Raw genomic sequence first — 22,574 nt, forward strand, 5'->3', positions numbered from 1 at the left:
GACAGAATTGTGATGTAAGCACATATGGAAAATTTGGTGATATCAGCAAAAGATGAAACTGGAATAGTAATAATGGGTGAATCCAAGGAATGTCCCGAGAAATGTTAATAGATGTGACACAAACTACCGTCATTTGGTGAATTACCCAGAGAGAAGAGGCAGATTCTTTGAATTGACAAATGAGGAAGGTAGTTCCAAGGAATTCCAAAGATGTGTAGGTTAGGTGGATTAGCTATGGTAAATGCGGGGGTTTATGGGGATAGGGCAGAGGGGAGGGCCTGGAGGAGATGCTCTTTCAGAGAGTCGGCGCACATCCGATGGGCTGAATGGCCTCTTTCTACACTGATGGGTTTCTGTGGAAGGAAATGAAGATGATGATGCATCTGAATGGATTATAGTGGTCACCAGGAGTTTTAATCCTGTGGTGAACATATTGATTGCTGACCCCACTGATTGTGCGGTATTACATAGTGCATGTACCTCAACAGTGTGCGAGTTGGACTGGTTTAAAGGTCATCTTGATTCACCAGGTAGTGATGATTAAGGATTGAGGAATATCAAACCATTACTTGCCTTGGGTTTGGTCAAAGCAAAATGTTAAGGTGATCCAAAAGTGATCATTCTGTGTAAATCCATAGAAAAAGCCGTTTTCTAGATTTGATCATTTTTCCCTTATTAGGGATGCAAAAACTTCCCTAATACTAAGTTAACTGGCCAATAGTGGATATTACATTAGCCACTCTGCATTATTCTGGCAAACATCCCTGTCAACAGAGACCTCAAACCTGAATGTCCAACAACCAGAGAGGGTTAATGAGAGGAATGCTATTGATGTACTGTATGTGAACTTCCAAAAAGACGTTTGATAAAATGCCGCACAATAGACTTGTGAGAAAAGTTATAACTCGTGGCATAAGATGGGCAATATTGACGTTGATACAAAATTGGCTAAGTGACAGGAAGCAGAGAGGAATAGTTAATGGGCGTTTTCAGACTGGAGGAAGTAATGGAACTCCCCAGGGGTCAGTCATAGAAATCATAGAAACACTACAGTCCAGAAAGAGGCCATTCGGCCCATCGAGTCCGCACTGACCACAATCCCACCCAGGCCCTACCCCCATATCCCTACATATTTTACCCACTAATCCCTCTAATCTATGCATCTCAGGACACTAAGGGGCAATTTTAGCATGGCCAATCAACCTAACCCGCACATCTTTGGACTGTGGGAGGAAACCGGAGCACCCGGAGGAAACCCACGCAGACACGAGGAGAATGTGCAAACTCCACACAGACAGTGACCCAAGCCGGGAATCGAACCCAGGTCCCTGGAGCTGTGAAGCAGCAGTGCTAACCACTGAGCTACCGTGCCGCCCTCAAGAACAGCTTCTTCCCTACTGCCATCAGATTTTTGAATGGACCTACCACATATTGAGTTGATCTTTCTCCACACCCTAGCTACGATTGCAATATTACATTCTGCACCCTCGCCTTTCCTTCTCCCCTATGTACTCTATAAACATTATGCTTTATATAACATGCAAGAAACAATACTTTTCACTGTGTCCCAATACATGTGACAATAATAAATCAAATCAAATTAACCACGGCAGGAAAGCTGTCAGCTCCAGAATACATCAGGGTGGACATTTTGTTGGCTCAAACAGAGGGAAAAGGTAGGTCAAGCTTGGTATGGCAGGGAGAATGGGTCAGAGACAGAGAGTGACAGGGTAGAAGCCCTGAATTTGCCCTTTAAAAGGCTCAGCTAACCTTTAGGCAGGAGGACCATCTGCCGCCTTCCCTGCTGTTGATAAAATGGCACGGGAACAGGAAGTAAAGGGGCACCCCATCCCTTCTACGGGGCTGTTAAACTCTAGTCCCAGATAGGCTCCCAAGATGAACTCAGGACCAGCAGATGGTAAGGGCAGAAGAATCACTTTCCTTCTCCTTTGGATTTACCATGGCTGCACCTATTGGGTGGAAACTGCATTGAACCATCTTCTGCCCTAATCACTGGTCCTTATGAATTTTTTAATTCATTCGTGGGATATGGGCATCACTGGCTGGGCCAGCATTTATTGCCCATCCCTAGTTGCCCGAGGGCAGTTGAGAGTCAACCACATTGCTGTGGGTCTGGAGTCACATATAGGCCAGACCAGGTAAGGATGGCAGATTTCCTTCCCTAAAGAACAAGTTAGTGAACCAGATGGGTTTTTCTGACAATCAACAATGGTTTCATGGTCATCAGCAGGTTCTTAATTCTGGATTTTTTTTATTGAATTCAAATTTCTCCATCTGCCGTGGCAGGATTCGAACCCGGGTCCCCAGAACACTAGCTGAGTTTCTGGATTAATAGTCTGGCGATAATACCACTAGGCCATCACCTCCCTCATGTTGCTGCACCCAAACTCCAGCTCAAGGAGGTATAGAATACCTTGGCCTTAAGTTGTTGCAGTGGATCTTGTTACATTGTCTACTTTTTGTTTAAACTTTACCCATGCTATTTTCATTTTTCTGACAAGTGTGGGTATTGAACATGCAGGTTCCATGAGAAAACTACAATTTATCGATTACAGTGTGGTAGAATTCCTAATGTTAGATTCCGCTGCTAATATTCCATTGATATATGAATACCACCTTTCCCATTCAAAGTGAATTGCAGTTCTGTTGTACTGCCCCACCCATCCCATTCAATCCTAGCAGCTTGAGGGAACTGCAGCTACACTAAGTTTCCCACGACCTTTGTGTGGTTCAGACCCTTCAGGGTTATTTTGGCCACAGGATGAAAGCAAATGCTGATATCAAATGCCTGCTTGAAAGTGTGGATTTAGCACATAATCTTTTGGGCTAATTGATTATTATTGCGATCTGAATGTGCCTTGAGAGGCTAAAGGTGACAACTGAATGTTTACTATTCAATCGCTGATTCAGTGCACTATTAGAACCACCCATAAAACCCCTACACTGCAGAAGGAGGCCATTCGGCCCAATGAGTCTGCACCAACTCACCTACAGCATCATACCCAACCCCTTGCCCTATCCCTGTAACACCACACATTTACATGGGCGGCACGGTGGTTAGCACTGCTGCCAGGGACCCGGGTTCCATTCCGGCCTTGGGTGACCGTCTGTGTGGAGTTCGCACATTCTCCCCGTGTCTGCGTGGTCTGCTCTGGTTTCCTCCCACAGTCCAAAGATGTGCAGGTTAGGTGGTTAGGTGGATTGGCCATGATAAATTGTCCCTTAGTTCTCCAAAATGTGTAGATTAGATAGGTTAGCCATGTTGGGTTACGGGGATAGAGCAGGGTAGTGGGCCTGGGCAAGATATCTGTCAGAGAAACAGCCGAATGGCCTCCTTCTGCACTGTAGGGATAAAATGATTTACCATGGCTGATCCACCTAACCTGTACATCTTTGGACACTAAGGGGCAATTTCACATTTAGCGCAGTGCTAAGCACCGAACCATCCTTAATATTATTGGAGCTGCATGAGTGATTTGGGGTCATTTGAGTCCTCATCTTTCCTGTCCTTTTGCAAGCTGCCCCAGGCCCAGGGTAAGAATTTGTTGCTCAGAATTACAAGCAAGGCCAACAGCGGAAGCAGGGCATTTCTGGTGGTGATGTCAGATGCTAGAACCTCGGGGGACAGTGGCTGTTTACAGAAGGAGGATCCCTTGGGAAGAGAACTTGCGTTTCCTTCAAGCACACATGAGGAAAGCAATGGAAAACCATCTCAACTATTCCTTTTCCTCATCATGTGGCTCATAGCTCATTGAAGTTGGAGGCACTTGCAAGCTACTGAAAAGGGAAGGGGAAGACCATGAGATCTGGAGAAGTGAGCAGGGGGTCAGACCCGAAGTAAATCGCTGCTACATATGTGGTTTGCACTTTCAGGGAAAGTATGGAATGCATTTCCTTGGTGAAAAACGTGAAAGGATGTCTCAAGGAATCAGGGAAGCTGTGCCCAGATTCTCTGAAACAGCATTGGAGGATCTGGTGGACCCAATGTGATTGTTTAAGGAGATATGCAGTCATGTGCCCTGTTCCCTCAGGTCCCAGATGCCCCGTCTCCCTCGCTATGATGTTATCAACTCGTACTTGCAGCAACTCGCTATACACAACATTTTAAAAGCCTAAACATGCGAGGCAAGTCTAATTAATGGCAGAGATCAGTGAATTCTCTATCAGAGCAAATAATGACTCAATGGGTGGGATTTTACATTCCTCGCTTGTCCCGAAACCATGAGATTCTGCCAAGGTCAACAGCCCTTTTCATGGTCCGCCCCTCGCCCGCTCCGATCCCCATGGCAGGCGGGATGATAAAATTCCAGCCAATGTCTTTTATAAAAAGGGCGGCACGGTAGCACAGTGGTTAGCACTGCTGCTTCACAGCTCCAGGGTCCCGGGTTCGATTCCCGGCTCGGGTCACTGTCTGTGTGGAGTTTGCACATTCTCCTCGTGTCTGCGTGCGTTTCCTCCGGGTGCTCCGGTTTCCTCCCACAGTCCAAAGATGTGCGGGTTAGGTTGATTGGCCAGGTTAAAAATTGCCCCTGAGATGCGTAGGTTAGCGGGTAAATATGTGGGGGTAGGGCCTGGGTGGGATTGTGGTTGGTGCAGACTCGATGGGCCGAATGGCCTCCTTCTGCACTGTAGGGTTTCTATGATTCTATGATTTCTAAACCTGAATGTCTCACAGCCAGTGAACTCTATGTTTGTATGTTCTCCCCGTGGGTTTCCTCTGGCTGCTCCGTTTCCTTCCATGGTCCAGAGGAAACCGGAGCACCTGGAGGAAACCCAGACACGGAGAGAATGCACAAGCTCCACACAGAAAGTCACCCAAGGCTGGAATCAAACCCCGGTCCCGAGTGCTGTGAGGCAGCAGTTCTACCCACTGTGCCGCCCTGTTGGGGCGTTGTAATGTAGCGTTTTTCTCCCAACCCACCGTGGCCCATTCAGTGATGAGGAACTCCATAAAAATATTAAAATGAGCCTAAGCTGCATGATAGCAGATGGGTTGCTTTGCAGGGTTCAGGTGCATCTAAGGTCTCATTGTGGAAAATGTTCCTATGTTCGATGCTCATTCTCCCTGATGGAATAAACAAAGCTTTAAATAAGCTATGATAACACAGTTCCATACACAACTCCTCAGATAATGAAGCAGCCCATGCCCGCATTTAACAAGGCCTGGACAACATTCAGTCTTGGCCTGAGAAGTGACACATAAAATTCATACCACACAAGTGCCAACCAACCAGTGACCATGTCCAACAAGAGAGAATCTATTTAAAGCTTTTGTTTATCTGACCCGAAAATGCTTGCTACTCACATAAGTTGCAAAAAAGATGTTGAATATTGTTTCATTGCTCATTTAACAGATCAAAAGTCAAAGTCACTTCAAGTTAAAAAAAAAGGCAGATAAGTTTTGAAACAAGGCGCTTATCAAAAATATAACTGCTACTGTGACTACAGCAAAAACATCTTAGTTTTTCTAATAAATTATAAGCTATGGAGGATGCATGGGGGCATGAGGATATATGGCATGGTGTGGGGCATGAAGGGATTATCAGGGCATGGAAGAGATTTGGGCCAATGAAGGGGCCTGGGGGATATGAGGGGTCATGTAAGGGGTATCAAAGGACATGCAGGGTGAATTAGTCTATGAAGGAGGATAGAGCGGGCATTGGGATATGAAAGGAATTGGGGTATGATGGGGCGTGGAGGGAGCACGGGTGTATGAGGGGGAATGGGGGTGGGTGAGTCTGAGGAGGTGAGGGTTGCTGTTTAGGAGGCATAAGAATGATGCTCGAGTGTGAGCTGCTGTCCCCAAGAACAGAGGTGGACCTTCTAATCAGCCCACACCCAGAAACGTAGGTAGTGAGGGATCTGAACAGGAGGTACCCTCCCTGGTCCAGCCATGATGCCAGGTTTCATCCAGTGGCCTGGACCCTTGGCGCTGGCCTCCACAGCTGCAGAGAAAGAGTGGGCATTAATTGGTCACTTAAGGGTCTTAATTGGTCCAAGGGCAAGCAGGCCTCCCACCATCTCTGCAGAGATGGTGGGAGGCCTGCAGGGGTGGACGGGCTGGCAGGTAAGTGGCAAGCAACTTACCACTGCCATGCTTTACTTGCCAACCCATTCCTGGGTGAGTGTAAAATTCTGCCCTATGCAGAACAGTGGCATGTAAAGGCCAAAATAGTAGGCAAGATAATGTGCACTACTGTACAGTTTGGAGGTTGAGATAATAGGAAATGGAGTAGGCCATTTGGCCCCTTGAGCCTGCACCACTGTTTAATAAGATCATGACCCATCTGATTGTGACCTTAACTCCACATTCCTGCCTACCCCCATTACTGTTGACTCGCTTGTAGATCCAAAATCTGTATACCTCAACACTGAATATATTCATGACCGAGCCTCCATTGCTCTCTTTGGATTGAAGAGAATTCCAAACACTAATGATCCTCTGGAGAAATTCCTCCTCATCCCATTGTATGGGACACCCCTTATTTTTAAACTCTGCCCCCTAGTTCTAGACTTCCCCACAAGGGAAATCATCCTGGCAACATTCAACCTGTCAACTCTCCTCAGAGTTGCATATATTTCAATAAGGTCACCTCTCATCTTCTAAACTCCAAAGGACAGTAGATCTAACCTACTCAACCTTTCCTCAGAAGGCGGCACAATGGTTAGCACTGCTGCCTCACAGTGCCAGGGTCCCAGGTTCAATTTCGGCCTCGGGTCACTGTCTGTTTGGAGTTTGCACGTTCTCCCCATGTTTGTGTGGGTTTCCTCCAGGCGCTCCGGTTTCTTCCCACAGTCCAAAGATGTGCGGGCTAGGTTGACCCTCTAAATTGACCCTTGTGTCAGGGGGATTAGCAGGGTTAATGTGTGGGGTTACGTGAATAGGGCCTGGGTGGAATTGTGGTCGATAGAGGCTCGATGGGCCGAATGGCCTCCTTCTGTACTGCAGGGATTCTATGATTCTATGACAACCCCGTTCATCCCAGGAATCAGCTGAGTGAACTTTCCCTGAACTGCTTCCAATGCAATTATCCAATTGCTCCTTAAGGAAGGAAACCAAACACAGTACTCCAGATGTGTCTCATGAAGGCCCTGTACAGTGAAGCAACACTACTTTTGTACTCCATTCCCCTTGCTATGAAGGCCATCATTCTACTTGTCTTCCCAATCACTTGTTGTACCTCCATGCTAGCTTTCTGTAATTGATGTACCAGGACACCCAGATTCCTCTATATGACAGATTTCTGCAATCTCTCTATTTTTAAATATTCTGCTTTTTCATTCTTCTGGCCAAAATGGAGCAGCTCACATTTTCCAGATTATATTTCATGTGCCAGGTTTCCCCCCCGACCCATTTAACCTGTCTATGTCCCTTTTACAGACTCCTTGTGTCCTCTTCACAACTCTTGCTTTCCTACCTGTCTTTGTGTCATCTGCAAATTTAGCTACCTTATACTCGGTGCTTTTTCCAAGTCATCCAAGATATGAGACGCTGTACAGGGGTGTAGAGTGTGAAGGACTTGAGTATTGGCATAACAACGGAATGTAAAAGATTGTATGCAGGAGCTATAGCTATAGATCCAAAACAAGGCGCAGGGCAGTGTGTGCAATGTACAAAAGTGTGTGGGAGAGTGGAGAATGTGGGGCTACAAAGAGTGAAGCATAGTATGTAGATAAGACTAAAGAAATAGGAACAGGAGTAGGACATTTGGCCCCTCAAGCCTGCTCCACCATTCGATAGGATCTTGGCTGGAGTTACATTCCTCATGTTCATTTCCCTGCGCTCAAACACTGTCTATCTGTCTGTCTGTCTATCTATCTATCTGTCTGTCTGTCTGTCTGTCTGTCTGTCTGTCTGTCTGTCTGTCTGTCTATCTATGCTTTAAATATATAAAAGGACTCTACACCCACAGCTCCCTGTGGCAAGGAGTTCCAAAGACTCACAATCCTCTGAGAAGATAAATTCCTTCTCATCTCAATCTTAAACTGACGTCCTTTTATTCTGAGGCTATCCCCTCTGGTCCTAGACTCTCCCATGAAGGGAAACATCCTTTCAGTGTTTACCCTGTCAAGCCCCTTAAGAATCCTACATGTCGCAATGCGATCACCTCTCATTCGTCTAAATTCCAATGAGTAGAGACCCCAACCTGTTTAACTTTCCCTCATAAGACAATCCCTCCATATCGGGGATCATCTTAGTGAACCTTCTCTGAACTGCCTCCAATAAAATATTGGACAAAATCTTACCAATAAATGGCAGTGTCGGTCCCGGTACAAAAAACAGTCATTCCCACCGATGTGTTTTTGGTCCAAACCTTACGGTTCATTAGTATGAACTTTTATTCCTATGAGTTTCACACCACTCCAGCACCGTGTTCCCATGAGTCACCCGTGCAAGCACTGGGGTGCTCCATATAAATGGCTCCGGAACGTTTGTTCCACAATGACTGCAGGGGGTGGCAGCCAAGAGGGCAGCACCACACTTTACAGAGAAGGCCCTCATCAGACTGTTTGATGGACTGGAGCAGAGGTGGGACACCCTCTACTCCTGATCCAGGGGAAGGCCTCCCAGCAGAGTCACCACCCCCGTCCCTCACCTGAGATGCAGTGGCAGCCCGAGTGAGTGCAAACTCACTCCAGAAGGGGACGGGGGCAGCAGTGTCGGAAGGAGATGAATGATCTTCTTCGCTCAGCCAGGGTAAGTGAACTAGCCCCAGTCTCTCACTGGACCCCTCACACACCCCTCGCACACCCAACCCTTTCTCTCAGCCAGCCACCTTGGCCTTTACCAACACCAGGCACCAGGCTTCCCCTCCTTCCTCCCACATTCACCATGTTTCCCCCAGTAGCTGCTATGTTCCTCACACTCCACCTCCCACCCAAACCCCACACCTGCCACGCCTCATCACCATCTTAAATGTCAACAATCCCACCTACATTCTCCCTCTCTGTGTCATTGCAGGACAAACACAACCACAATAGGAGTGAGTGGGTGCAGCCATCTTGAGTAATGGAAGAACTCCAAACTCGCACATGTTTTGAGGAGTAGGCCCTCGACCTGGCAGGGGAGGAGGAAGAGCGTGCCTGCACTGCTGGTGTAATGGGAGAGCAGCAGAGAAACGTGAGAATCCTCAACACATGCTGTCATTCCTCAAGTCGTAAGTGAGTAATCGATATTTCCTCCATATCCCCTGAAATACACTGATGCCATGTCCCAACTCTTGCAGGCTGACCACCAGAACAGGCTGGATCACCCTCACAATCCCTGGACCCACTGGACTCCAGCAGTTCGGGGGGGGGGGGGGGGGGGGGCTTCTCAGACCCCACTGTTGAAGAGGTGTCACAGCTGTCATCCCCACCCGGCACTAGTGCAGATACCCACGCCCAGGTAGGATCACTAACTAGATAGGCTTCTAGGTCACTCACTGATGAGCACCTCACAGCTTAAGGTCCTCAGCAGGTGGAGGTAGGGATGTCCCAGGGAACTGTCGGAGGGATGCCTGAGTCCAAGACTCTGCTGAGCCCCTTGCCGATGATGTGCCCCTGGGCCCAGTCATTCCACAGCTACTGAAGCTGCAGAGGCAGAGTCATGAGTATCAGGAAGGGCTGATAGCAGCCCACCTCGGACTGCAAGGCCGACTGGAGAAGTCCTATTGCATTCTATACAAGGAGATAGTGCTGACACTGCAGCGCACTGAGGCCAACACTGCGAGAGTAGCATCTGCAGTGGAGACCTTGGCGCAGGAAGAGCAATCCATGGTAGGAGATGTCTGGGTGCAGGCACTGGTGAGAATCTACGGGTGTCAGCGCTAGACGATGGCAGGGCTTCTGGATCTCACTCCAGCTGTCCCTCCACCCCCTTGAGGAGCACAGGAGCCCCCAGGAACCCAAAGGGAAGAGGATCAGCAGGAGTACAGCCCGGGACCCTCCAGCAAGGGGGCCCTGGGTGTCTCCAGCCCATCTGACACCCCCCTCCCTCTGAGTAATACACCTCCAGCCCCTGACACCGAGGAGGAAAGCAGTCAAACATCTGTACTGCCTGAAAGCAGGCCTGGACCCGCAAGGTCCCGACCCTCCCAGAGGAGGCCCGCCAAGGTCATCTCAACAAAAGGGTGTGGAAGTCAGCATGCTGCTTCAGTCCCAGCTGTGGATCCTGGGGATATACCCAGACATATTGGGAGGGTCGGGAAGATTAAGAAACCGTAGACACTTTGTTGGCATGAGTGAATTTAGGCACTAGTGTAGATAGGTTATCCTTTTGTTTCGAATGCTTGTCAATAAATTTAACTTTGTTCCTGCATAGAGTTTCCACCTTGTCTGTTCATGCCACCAAGCTTGGGGGTACCACAGCACTCACTTAGGACCTCATCCCTGTGGAGCATGAAAACAGCAATGCTATGTCCCTCCCACCCTCTAGCCAGGCCCCACTAAGGAAGGGCACTCCCTGGACAGGAACCCAGGACAGAGGTCATAGGAAGTGCTACCTGCTTACCAGCCTTCACAACCCTTTTAAAGCAAGGGGCACCCCGACATGAAGTGAAGGTGAGGCTTGCAAGTGACCCCTCCCGACCCTTCTCCCCAAAATGACGATTCTGGGAACCCATCTGCAACCCCAAGCTGAACTTCTCTGTGTTTCCTGCGTCCTCTCCAGTGCCGCCTGAGTGATACACACCGCGGAGGGGGCTGGCTATCTGAGTACTCATGTTCGAAACTCCCCTCGGAGGTGAAGATGCCAGGTTCATGCTTAGGTAGACCTCTTGTAGACCACGCTTATGTAGACCCCGTTGACTATCCGGTCAGGGGGGCAAGTCCCAGAGAGAGTGTTCGCTAATGACATGCTAATGTATTAAAATCAGCTTTCTGCGGTCCTGAGGCATGTTTCACGTTACTCCACCGGCGAGGGGCCAGGAAGATCAGGTCTCAGAATCTACCCTGTCACCGGCATGAAATGCACTCTCCGGATTTTGAGCACACACCGTCACTCCCGCGGACAGAGACTGCCGACTCAAAATCACCCCCAATATCTTTCCTTAAATAAGGAGACCAAAGCTGCTCATACTATTCCAGATGTGGTCTCACCAGTACCTTGTACAGTTGCAGCAAGACTTCCCTACTCTTATACACCAAACCCCTTGAAATAAGGGTCAACATTCCATTAGCCTTCCTGATTACCTGCTGTACCTATGTGCTAATTTTCTGTGTTTCATACACAAATATCCCCAGTCCTTTTGTGTAGCAGATTTCTGCAGTTTTTCTCCATTTCTCCCTTCTAAAATAAACACTTCGCATTTTCCCACATTATACTCCATTTGTCAATGTTCTGCCCATTTACTTAACCTATCGATATCTCTTTGTAAACTGTTTGTATCCCTCTCACAACTTGTCTTTCCACCTATCTTTTGGTGGTGAGGAACACAGTATAATGCAGGGAAATGCAATATGAAGGGCCGTATCCATAGAAACATAGAAACCAGAAGCAGGAGTAGGCCATTCGGCCCTTTGAGCCTGCTCCGCCATTCATTTTGATCATGAATTCAATATCCTGATCCCCCCTTCCTCCCATATCCCTTGATCCCTTTAGTCCCAAGAGCTATATCTAATTTCTTCTTGAAATCACGCAACATTTTGGCCTCAACTACTTTCTGTGGTGGTGAATTCCACACATTCACCACTCTCTGGGTGAAGAAATTTCTCCTCACTTCAGTTCTAAAAGGCTTATCCCTTTTCCTCAAACTATGACCCCTGGTTCTGGACTCCCATACCATTGGGAGCATTCTTTCTGAGTCTTTGATAAGTTTCTATGAGATCCCCTCTCACTCTTCTAAACTCCAGTGAATACAATCCTAACTGACTTAGTCTCTCCTCATATGACAGTCTTGCCATTCCAGGAATCAGCCTGGCATCCAGGATAAGCCACTCTCGCAGGAAGCTGACAGGAAAGATTGCAAAATAACCGTGGTACAACCCTACGTCTCACTGCATTGTGAAACAATAAAAGGCTGCACGTGAGATTAGTCTGCTTTTCTGCCTCAGAGAATGGATATCCCTACTGACGACAATTTTACTAAAAGGAAGTTTCACTCCGAACCAAACAGTACTGTTCCTTTCGCGAAACCTATCCACAGCTGGAATTTTGAGTCCCTTATGTTGCAGCTGTGATTTTCCAGTTTTTTTTCCCTAATATGGCAGAGTTACGTTGTCTCTGTTTAAAAAAAAGGACTGTATTCGTTCGAAAAATGTAATTGGGAACAAGAAACGATCATTTGATGTATCCAACTCATTCTGATCGGTGCATTTATATTCTGATCCGTGCCCCAGATATGTCCGTGGTCATTTTGCCCCTGCTGGAAGCCTGTACACCCCTTCCCCTCCCCCAACCTCTTCCCCTCCCCCTTCCCCAACCTCCTCCACTTCCTCCCTAAGCAGAATCCTGTCCAGTTCCCACAACAACAGCTCAATAGATTCTACATTCACTGTATCTTACTGCCGCAATGTTCAGCAATTTCAGCATTCTAAACCTGATGAATTTTCTCGCAATTCTTCTTTTCCTTACTGTTTTTTAATCTTGTCCATCACTGTATCGCACATTCCCTGGCTGCTCTCAAAGCGCGTTCCAGTGTCCAACGCCTGGGGGAAGCAGTAGCTGCTCCTTACAGTGAGGCGGGAGGGAAAGGAGATTCAGTGAGCATTTTCTTGCATGTATCTCCTGATGTCGGCAGGCTGTTTGCTCATCCTTGTGACCCGGGAACAGCACAGGGCACGGGAAAATAAATCGATGAAAATCGTCCGCACTAGCTCCATTAATTTGACATCGTCGCCAAGTTGACTCCCTTTATCCTGATTTAGGAAAATTAAAATCAGGATCCTTACCATCAGTATTTGAGGCAAATGGTTACATTTAGTCATAGAAGTCATAGAAACCCTACAGTGCAGAAGGAGGCCATTCGGCCCATCGAGTCTGCACCAACCACAATCCCACCCAGGCCCTACCTCCACATATTTACCCACTAATCCCTCTAACCTACGCATCTCAGGACTCTAAGGAGCAATTTTTAACCTGGCCAATCCCCCGCACATCTTTGGACTGTGGGAGGAAACCAGAGCACCCGGAGGAAACCCATGCAGAATGTGCAAACTCCACACAGACAGTGACCCAAGCTGGGAATCGAACCCGGGACCCTGGAGCTGTGAAGCAGCAGTGCTAACCACTGTGGTACCGTGCCGCCACGGGAGAAGCTAGATTAACAAATCTAGTTACAGGGCCGCACAGTGGTTAGCACTGCTGCTTCACAGCGCCAGAGACCCGGGTTCGATTCCGGCCTCAGGTCACTGTCTGTGCGGAGTTTGCACGTTCTCCCCGTGTCTGCGTGGGTTTCCTCCGGGTGCTCCAGTTTCCTCCGGCAGTCTAAAGATGTGTGGGTTAGGTTGCTTGGTCGTGCAAAATTGCTCCTTTGTGTCAGGGGGATTAGCAGGGTAAATAGGTGGGGTAATGTGGAGAGGGCCGGGTGGGATTGTTGGCGGTGCAGACTCGATGGGCCGAATGGCCTCCTTCTGCACTGTGGGGATTCTATGATGAAATGAGGGAGAAAGGAATAGAAGGATTTGATAATGTTAAAGAAGGTGCGGATGCTTATGTGGACCACAGATGCCAGCATAGGCCGTTTGAGTATCGTAGTCTTTTTTTGTGTTCTAGATTCTATGTAATTCTGTGTAAAATATACTCAGCATCCTGTATATCTCAATGTCTTCCTTTTTCCATTCAGGCAATCCAATATTCAATTTATGAATATTCTCTAAAATTAGTTTTCTATTCTTATAGTCATTTTTTTCCCTCTGCTAAATATGCCCTATCCGGATGTTTCCCCATATGTCCGAGGAATCAGAAACGTGTATTTTGTGATAAGTACAGGTAAGGTTATTGACTGTGATTAAATGCATTCCCAGAGGTTTCATCACATAGAATCATAGAGTCCCTACAGCACAGAAGGAGGCCATTTGGTCCATCAAATCTGCACCAACCACAATCCCACCCAGGCCCGATTCCCATAACCCCACATATTTATCCTGATAATCCCCTGACACTAGGGCCAATTTATCATGACCATTCAACCTAACCCGCACATCTTTAGACTGTGGAAGGAAACCGGAGCACCCGGAGGAAACCCACACAGAGACGGGGAGAATGTGCAAACTCCACACAGACAGTAACCTGAGGCCAGAATTGAACCTGGGTCCCTGGCGCTGTGAGGCAGCAGTGCTAACCACTGTGCCACCGTACTGCCCCTCTTACTTATTTACCTCACGCTCCAGTCATTAGTCAGCCAACACATCCATCCCTATGACACGCAGGGTGGGATTCTCCGGCCGCTCTTGCCTCAAGGTCAGAAAATCCCGCCCGAGGTCAACGGATCTTTGCATGGTCCGTGTCCCGCCCGTTACAATTCCTGCGGTGAGTGGGACAGGAAAATTCTACCCACTACCTTCCTACACTAACTGGAAAGCAAGAAGACTCATTACCCAATTGGATGATGATTGACTGTCGATCAAACAGCCTTTATTACCCCCTCCTCCCATTTTCAATATTTTTAAACCTGGCAGAGAGAGATGTCCAAAGACAATTTAATAAAAAGCCCAGGCCTGATTTTTTTAGGATGGCCAAGGCTCAACTTCACCACTGCCATATTACACCTTAAAGAACATTGATTGGCAGAAGGCAGGACTCCCGCCCCTCAGTCAGGAGGAGGTCCTACCTTGGAGTGCTGTTCGCCAATCAGATTGGCCGTCAGCTCTCCAGCAACAGTGCTGCAGTGGTCAGAAGAGGTACTGCACAGAGCTGCTGGAGTCCAGAGGCCCAGGTAAGTGCCTGGGACCGCAGGGCAAGGACGGTAGGGAAGGCCTGGGGAAGTCAAGGGGGGCACGTGGGATCAGCGTCCTGGGAATAGGCCGGGGGTGGGGAGGGAGGTCTGGAGGTCACCGGGGCTTAAAAGAGAGGGCATCCTCAAACAGAAAGGAGCTTGTGATTTCCCCCTCCAACACTTTCCTGTCTAAGGTTGAACTTTCCTGATTTTTGGATTTCCATCATTGAGTTGTCATTCACCTGCCAGCCTAAGAATTGAAGGCTGGGTGGAAAACAGCCGTTAAAAGGGCCTTAAGGGTGGTCTTTCCATTCATGACCCTGCCCCCACCCCCCCCCCCCCCCCACCCCCCCAGCACAATGTCGCTGCGATGTCAGAGCAACTGGAACCTGGAGTGAATCCTGTCTGAGCAATTTCACCTTCCCCTCCACCCAGCCCCCACAGGGTGTGGAGGGGGGTGGGGAGTGTAAGATTCTGGCCCCAATTTGTAGTAATGTCCTGATGGTTTTTCCCCAGGGTGGCAGTCAGCTGCGTTAGATTGATTTTCAATTCCCGGACACTCCAGGCCAATCCTGGAGGGTGGGCGAGTTAGTGCAGATGAGCAGCTGTTTTTCAGACTGGAGGGAGGTACACGGCACTATTGCCCAGGGCTCAGTTCTCGGACTATTTGTTGTTTCTGATACACATTAGTGTCTTGGACGGTTACAAAATTTGCAGGCGACATGAATCTTGGAATCTGGAAAACAGTGAGGAAGATAGTAAAAACTTCAGGAGGACACATAGCACTTGGCGGGGTGGTGGGCCACTTCGCAGGAGAAATTCAAATACAGCAAAGTGTGACAGGATACATTGAGTTCGGTAGAATGAGAAAAGGTGATACAAGCTAAATGGTGGTTGTAAAATGGCGGTGTCACTCATGGCCAATGGCACTTTGGCCTCCAAGTCAGAACACTGGGAAGCTGAAGTCCAACTCCACGTCCTTGACCAAAATCTAAACTAACACTCCAGTGTAGTACTGTTGTAGGTGCCACCTACACAGTGGCACAGTGGTTAGCACTGCTGCCCCACAGCACCAGGGACCCGGGTTTGATTCCCGGCTTGGGTCACTGTCTGTGCGGAGTCTGCACATTCTCTCCGTGTCTGCGTGGGTTTCCTCCGGGTGCTCTGGTTCCCTCCCACAGTCCAAAAGATGTGTGTGTTAGGTGCATTGGCCGTGCTAAATTCTCCCTCGGTGTACCCAAATATGTGCCGGAATGTGGCGACTTGGGGATTTTCACAGTAACCTCATTGCAGTGTTAATGTAAGCCTACTTGTGACACTAATGAATAAACTTAAAAACTTTCCAATGAGATGTTAAACTGCGAGATCCTGTCTGCCTCCTCAGTGGATGTGAAAGATCCCATGGCATTATTTTGACGAGGATCTGGGGAGTTATCCCCAATGTCCCGGCCAATATTTATCCCTCAATCAGCATCTACAGAAACAGGTTATTTAGTCTGAATGCAGTTTGTAGGATCGTGTTGCCTGTACATTAACTGCTTCGTCTCCTACATCTGCAACAGTAACTACACTTCAAAGATGTTACATTGGCTGGAGAGACATTCTGAGGTTGTGAAAGGTGCTTTATTGATGCAACATTATCTTTGTTTTTAAAGGGAGGGAAAGAAGAGAGGGATTTGGTGGTACTTGGGCACACGTATTTGAAAGTAACATGGCAGGCTAACAAAGCAGTTAACATGGGCGGCATGGTGGCACAGTGGTTAGCACTGATGCTTCACAGCATCAGGGACCTGGGTTTGATTCCTGGTTTGGGTCACTGTCTGTCTGGAGTTTGCATATTCTCCCTGTGTCTACGTGGGTTTCCTCCGGGTGCTCCGGTTTCCTCCCACAGTCCGAAAGACATGCTGGTTAGGTGCATTGGCCATGCTAAATTCTCCCTCAGTGTACCTGAACAGGCGCCGGAGTGTGACGACTAAGGGATTTTCACAGTAACTTCATTGTAGTGTTAATTTTTTTAAAGTTTATTTTTATTAGTCACAAGTAAGACTTACATTAACACTGCAATGAAGTTATTGTGAAATTTCCCTAGTTGCCACATTCCGGCGCCTGTTTGGGTCAATGGACCTAACCAGCACGTCTTTCAGACTGTGGGAGAAAACCGGAGCACCCGGAGGAAACCCACGGAGACACGGGGAGAACATGCAGACTCCACACAGACAGAGACCCAAACCAGGAATCGAACCTGGCGCTGTGAGGCAGCAGTGCTAACCACTGTGCCACCGTGCCACCCGTGTAATGTAAGCCTACTTGTTACACTAATAAATAAACTTTAAACTTTAAACATGTGATCCAGTGCTTTACAGACAGACAGGGAGGGAATTTTTGGCCGTTCCTGCTGGTGGGTATGAACGATGAAAACCCTCGTCGACAGCGGTAGGACTAGAAAATCCGTCACTGCAAAAGATGCTCCAGCTGGGGGGGAGGAGTTTGAGGGGTGAAAAATCCCAGCCTCGGAGAGACAGGTAAATCAATGAAATTCTACATGAAATGCTCAATCCGTCCCAGCTGGTGAATTGTGTTCAATTCTGGGCACCACACTTTCGGACAGACACGAAGCTTTGGCGGTGGAGACAAAAAGAGATTTATTAGAATGGTTCCAGCAAAGAAGGATTGCAGTTACATGGAGAAACTGGAGAAACTGGGATTGTTCAGCTTCGAATAGAGAAGACCAAAAGGAGATTTGATCGAGGTGTTTAACATTGTGGTGGACTTAAGAACCTCTACAGTGCGGGAGGAAACCATTCAGCCCATCGAGTCTGCGCCAACAACAATTCCACCCAGGCCCTATCCCCATAACCCCACATATTTACCCTGCTAATTCCCGTGACACTGAGGGGCAATTTATCATGGCCAATCCACCTAACTGCACATCTTTGGATTGTGGAAGGAAACCGGAGCGCCCGGAGGAAACCCACGCAGACACGGGGAGAACGTTCAGACTCCACACAGACAGTCATCCGAGGTCGGAATCGAACCTGGATCCCTGGCGCTGTGAGGCAGCAGTGCTGACCACTGTGCCACCATGCCGCCCCCATATACTAAATATTGTAAATAAATAAATTATGCCCAGTGACTGAAGGGCAATAACCAGCGGGGCACAGATTAACAAAATAACTGGAGATGACATGGGAAAAACATATTGAATGTAAAAAGTGGTTAGGATTTGGATTGCATTCCTGCTCGGTTGATGGTAACGGATTCAATAGCAACCTTCAAAAGTGATTTCGGCAAATATTTAAAGAGATAAAATTTCAGGGATATTGGGAAAGCAGTGGTGCAGAAGGACTGACTAGATTGCCTTTCAAAAGATTTCCTACCTGTGGAGCCAACAGTGTGGGATGAAACCATTGGCTGAATTTTACAGGCCACCGTCGTCCTTACCCAGCACCCCGCCCTCTTAGGAGCTACCTCCAGTGGGCCCAAGGGACCACCAAAGGATGTCTTCCCCCTTGCCAGACAGCAGTCTGCACAGCTAAAGCTGCCAGGCCTCTGCATGGTATGGGCCTCTCCCTCCCACCACCTCGCCAGGAATAAAATACCGTCATTGGTGGGATGAGGCTCTTAATTTGCCAAGTGAGGATGGGGAGGACGGGGGGGGAGGACGGGGGGTGGGGGAGGGCCGGGGGAGGGGGGGTTGATGGTTGGTGGGGGGTGCGGGGAGGGGATGAGAAAGCCATCCATTGGATTTTACAAACCGTGCAACAGAGAGAGTCTAAAATCCAACCACTTGTTATATCTGGATTTAAACCATATATACAGTACAAATCCTGGTATGAAACCTTTACTAGAGTAAAGAAATAGCCCCTGAAGGAGATCGATTACTTTACCCTGAGGGACATTCTTCTGCTTGGAACTTTAGAATTTTCTGGCTAATATTTTTTTTTCGCCACGCAAGGCCTGGATACCCAGGCTGACACTGACATGCCTTGCAAGTGTGAAACAGTTCCCCCTTCTTTTGCAAATCTCTCAGTTGATCGAATTTTGTGGCAAGGTGCCCAGTTTCAGGCTAGCTCGACCAGATGGAGTTGTATCATGTGCCTGCATGCTATTGTATGCAGTTTGCAGTGTCTCTCCAGTATATGTAGACAAAATGGCAGTCTCTCACTTAGTCTGAATGGTTGGAGTCCTTTATGAAGATAACAAAATGCATGTTCCTCTGTGACTGTTGCCCCTGTATCCATTTTTAGTGCCTTGCCATTTCCCAGCAAAGTTATCTCTACTGGGCGCACTTTGCTTAGCTGGACCTTGGGAGTCCTAGTCCAGGATTCTCTAAAGGTAAACTTGCAGGTTGAGTCCGTAATTAAGAAAGCAAATGTAATGTTGTCATTTATCTCAAGAGGCTTGGAATACAAAAGCAGGGATGTACTTCTGAGGCTTTATAAAGCACTGGTTAGGCCCCATTTGGAGTACTGTGAGCAATTTTGGGCCCCACACCTCAGGAAGGACATACTGGCACTGGAGCGGGTCCAGCGGAGATTCACACGGATGATCCCAGGAATGGTAGGCCTGACATACGATGAACGTCTGAGGATCGTGGGATTATATTCATTGGAGTTTAGGAGGTTGAGGGGAGATCTGATAGAAACTTACAAGATAATGAACGGCTTAGATAGGATGGACGTAGGGAAGTTGTTTCCATTAACAGGGGAGACTAGGACGCGGGGGCACAGCCTTAGAATAAAAGGGAGTCACTTTAGAACAGAGATGAGGAGAAATTTCTTCAGCCAGAGAGTGGTGGGTCTGTGGAATTCATTGCCACAGAGGGCTGTGGAGGCCGAGACGTTGAGCGTCTTCAAGACAGAAATTGATAAATTCTTGATTTCTCGAGGAATTAAGGGCTATGGGGAGAGAGCGGGTAAATGGAGTTGAAATCAACCATGATTGAATGGTGGAGTGGACTCGATGGGCCGAATGGCCTTACTTCCGCTCCTATGTCTTATGGTCTTATGGTCTTATGGACCTGATTTAGGGTGAACACCTCGAATACCTTGCCGGGTCCTCATCTGATTGATTTGCTCTGCACCACAGCTTTAAGTGACCTTTCTTGTTACGCTTGAAGCACACATAGTTCTTGAATCGACAAACTTATTGGGAGTTGTTCTCCCCACGTCAAAAACACAGTTCAGCCCTTAATGTTGCACCTCTTTTATTGGTGCCCTCTCCTGAGCTGTTTTGCACCACAGTGGTTTCCCACCATGAAAGATTTCCCTGGCTCAGCATTGCAAACTTTGCGACGCTGTTACACCCTGTTTTGCACATTCAGTCACCTGGGCCAGATCCACAGCTTTATTAAAGGTGATCTTGTTCTCCGCCAGTAACCCTTATTGTATTATTAAGCTGTTTATACCACAGACCATTCTGTCCCTTACCATTTCAGTTAACGCTGGGCTGAATTTTCAGTGATCTGCCAGTCCCCAAAGTCTTGCCATGAAACCTGAGACCTGAGTCTCCCCTGACTCATGGATTGCCGTATGAAATTTGTATCTTGGCGCAGTAATCGAGGGGCAGGGGTTAAAAAGATTTTTGACTAGCTCCACAATCTGGTCAAAAGACTTTGGGCGGGATTTTATGGCCTCACTCACTCCGAAACCGTAAAGATCCTGCTCGAGGTCACGGATTGCTGTATGAAGTTTGTATCTCAGCGTAGTGATCGAGGGGCAGGGGTTAAAATGGTCTTTGACTAGCTCCAAAAAGGTATACGGAATAGCCTTGATTAGTAAGGAGTGGGTGATGAATCGTGGCAGCTGTTACAATTCAAGATTCCAATAGAGTTGACCTCAGTAGGAGAATGGTTGCTTTTTCTATCGTAGTACATAGAACATAGCACAGTACAGCACAGAACAGGCCCTTCGGCCCACGATGTTGTGCCGAGCTTTATCTGAAACCAAGATCAAGCTATCCCACTCCCTATCATCCTGGTGTGCTCCATGTGCCTATCCAATAACCGCTTAAATGTTCCTAAAGTGTCTGACTCCACTATCACTGCAAGGAGCCCATTCCACACCCCAACCACTCTCTGCGTAAAGAACCTACCTCTGATATCCTTCCTATATCTCCCACCATGAACCCTATAGTTATGCCCCCTTGTAATAGCTCCATCCACCCGAGGAAATAGTCTTTGAACGTTCAGTCTATCTATCCCCTTCATCATTTTATAAACCTCTATTAAGTCTCCCCTCAGCCTCCTCGGCTAGTGTTGTGTAGTTTGGTAGAGAAGCTTCACAATTCTCTTTCAGCTGTGATCTTCTGACTTGACTGAATTCCACACTCAGAAAGAGAGAGATTCATGATATACCTGCAAAAAATGACTATTTTGCAGGGGCACTGTGTGTGTGCTTGCTGGCTTTCTTTTCTTCTGCTAAAAACTTCCAGCATTTCTCACAGAGCACACACAATCTGGGGCAGGTTTCCAGCTGGCTTTTAACACATTCTTTGTATATTCCATGTGGGAAGGTGAATCCATGATTCCGTCTAGGCATTTCCCACAGGATATCCTGCAGTGAGGTGGCCATTACATCTTTGTCTTTACTCAAGATGATAATCAGCTTGTGGATGCTTTGGGAACACTGGGCAGAATTTTCCCGGGCTGGCTGCCACAGGAAAGGTAGCGGGCGAGACGCAGACCATGCAAAGGTCCATTGACCTCGGGTACAATTTTCTAAATGGGGTGAGCGCGGCTGGAAAATCCCACCCACCTTGTCTGGAAACAGGGCGGGGTTTCATTGTCTCTTAGAGAATCACCCTGCAGCAATTCAGCCAGTGGCTAACTCCACATTCTCAGCCACCTCTGGGTTTGTGTTCATTTTCAAACAATAAAACTCAGGTCTTTTTTTTGAAGTTCAATATTTCGTGCATGACTCTGTTATTTTTTTCTCCATCATCAAGAAAGGAAATGTCTTTGGCACACCTCACAAAGGTATGGGAGATAGAAACATTGAAACCATAGAACCATAGAAACATAGAAACCATAGAAACATAGAAACCATAGAAACATAGAAAATAGGAACAGGAGGAGGCCATTCGGTCTTTGAGCCTGCTCTATCATTCATTATGATCATGTCTGATCACCCAATTCAATAGCCTGATCCCGCCTCCCCCATATCCTTTGATCCCTTCACCTCAGGTGCTACATCTAATTCCTTCTTGAAAACATACAATGTTTCGGCCTCAACTACTTTCTGTGGCAGTGAATTCCACAGGTTTACCACTCTCTGGATGAAGAAATTTCTCCTCATCTCAGTCCTAAAAAGTTTTCACCGTATCTGTAGACTATGACCCCTGGTTCTGGACATCCCCACTATTGGGAACATCCTTCCTGCATCTGCTCTGTCTACTCCTGTTAGAACTTTATAGGTTTCTATATGACCACTGCTCATTCTTCTGGACACCAGCGGAATGGTGGCATAGTGGTTAGCATTGCTGCCTCATAGCGCCAGGGATGCGGGTTCGATTCCCAGTTTGGGTCACTGTCTGCGTGGAATCTGCACATTCTCCCCATGTCTGCGTGGGTTTCCTCCGGGTGCTCAGGTTTCCTCCCAATCCAAAAGAAGTGCTGGTTAGGTGCATTGGCCATGCCAAATTCTCTCTCAGTGTACCCGAACAGGCGCTGGAGTGTGGTGACTAGGGGGTTTTCACAGT

This window comes from Mustelus asterias, chromosome 6 (genome assembly GCF_964213995.1).
Source record: "Mustelus asterias chromosome 6, sMusAst1.hap1.1, whole genome shotgun sequence".
NCBI classification, from domain to species: domain Eukaryota; kingdom Metazoa; phylum Chordata; class Chondrichthyes; order Carcharhiniformes; family Triakidae; genus Mustelus; species Mustelus asterias.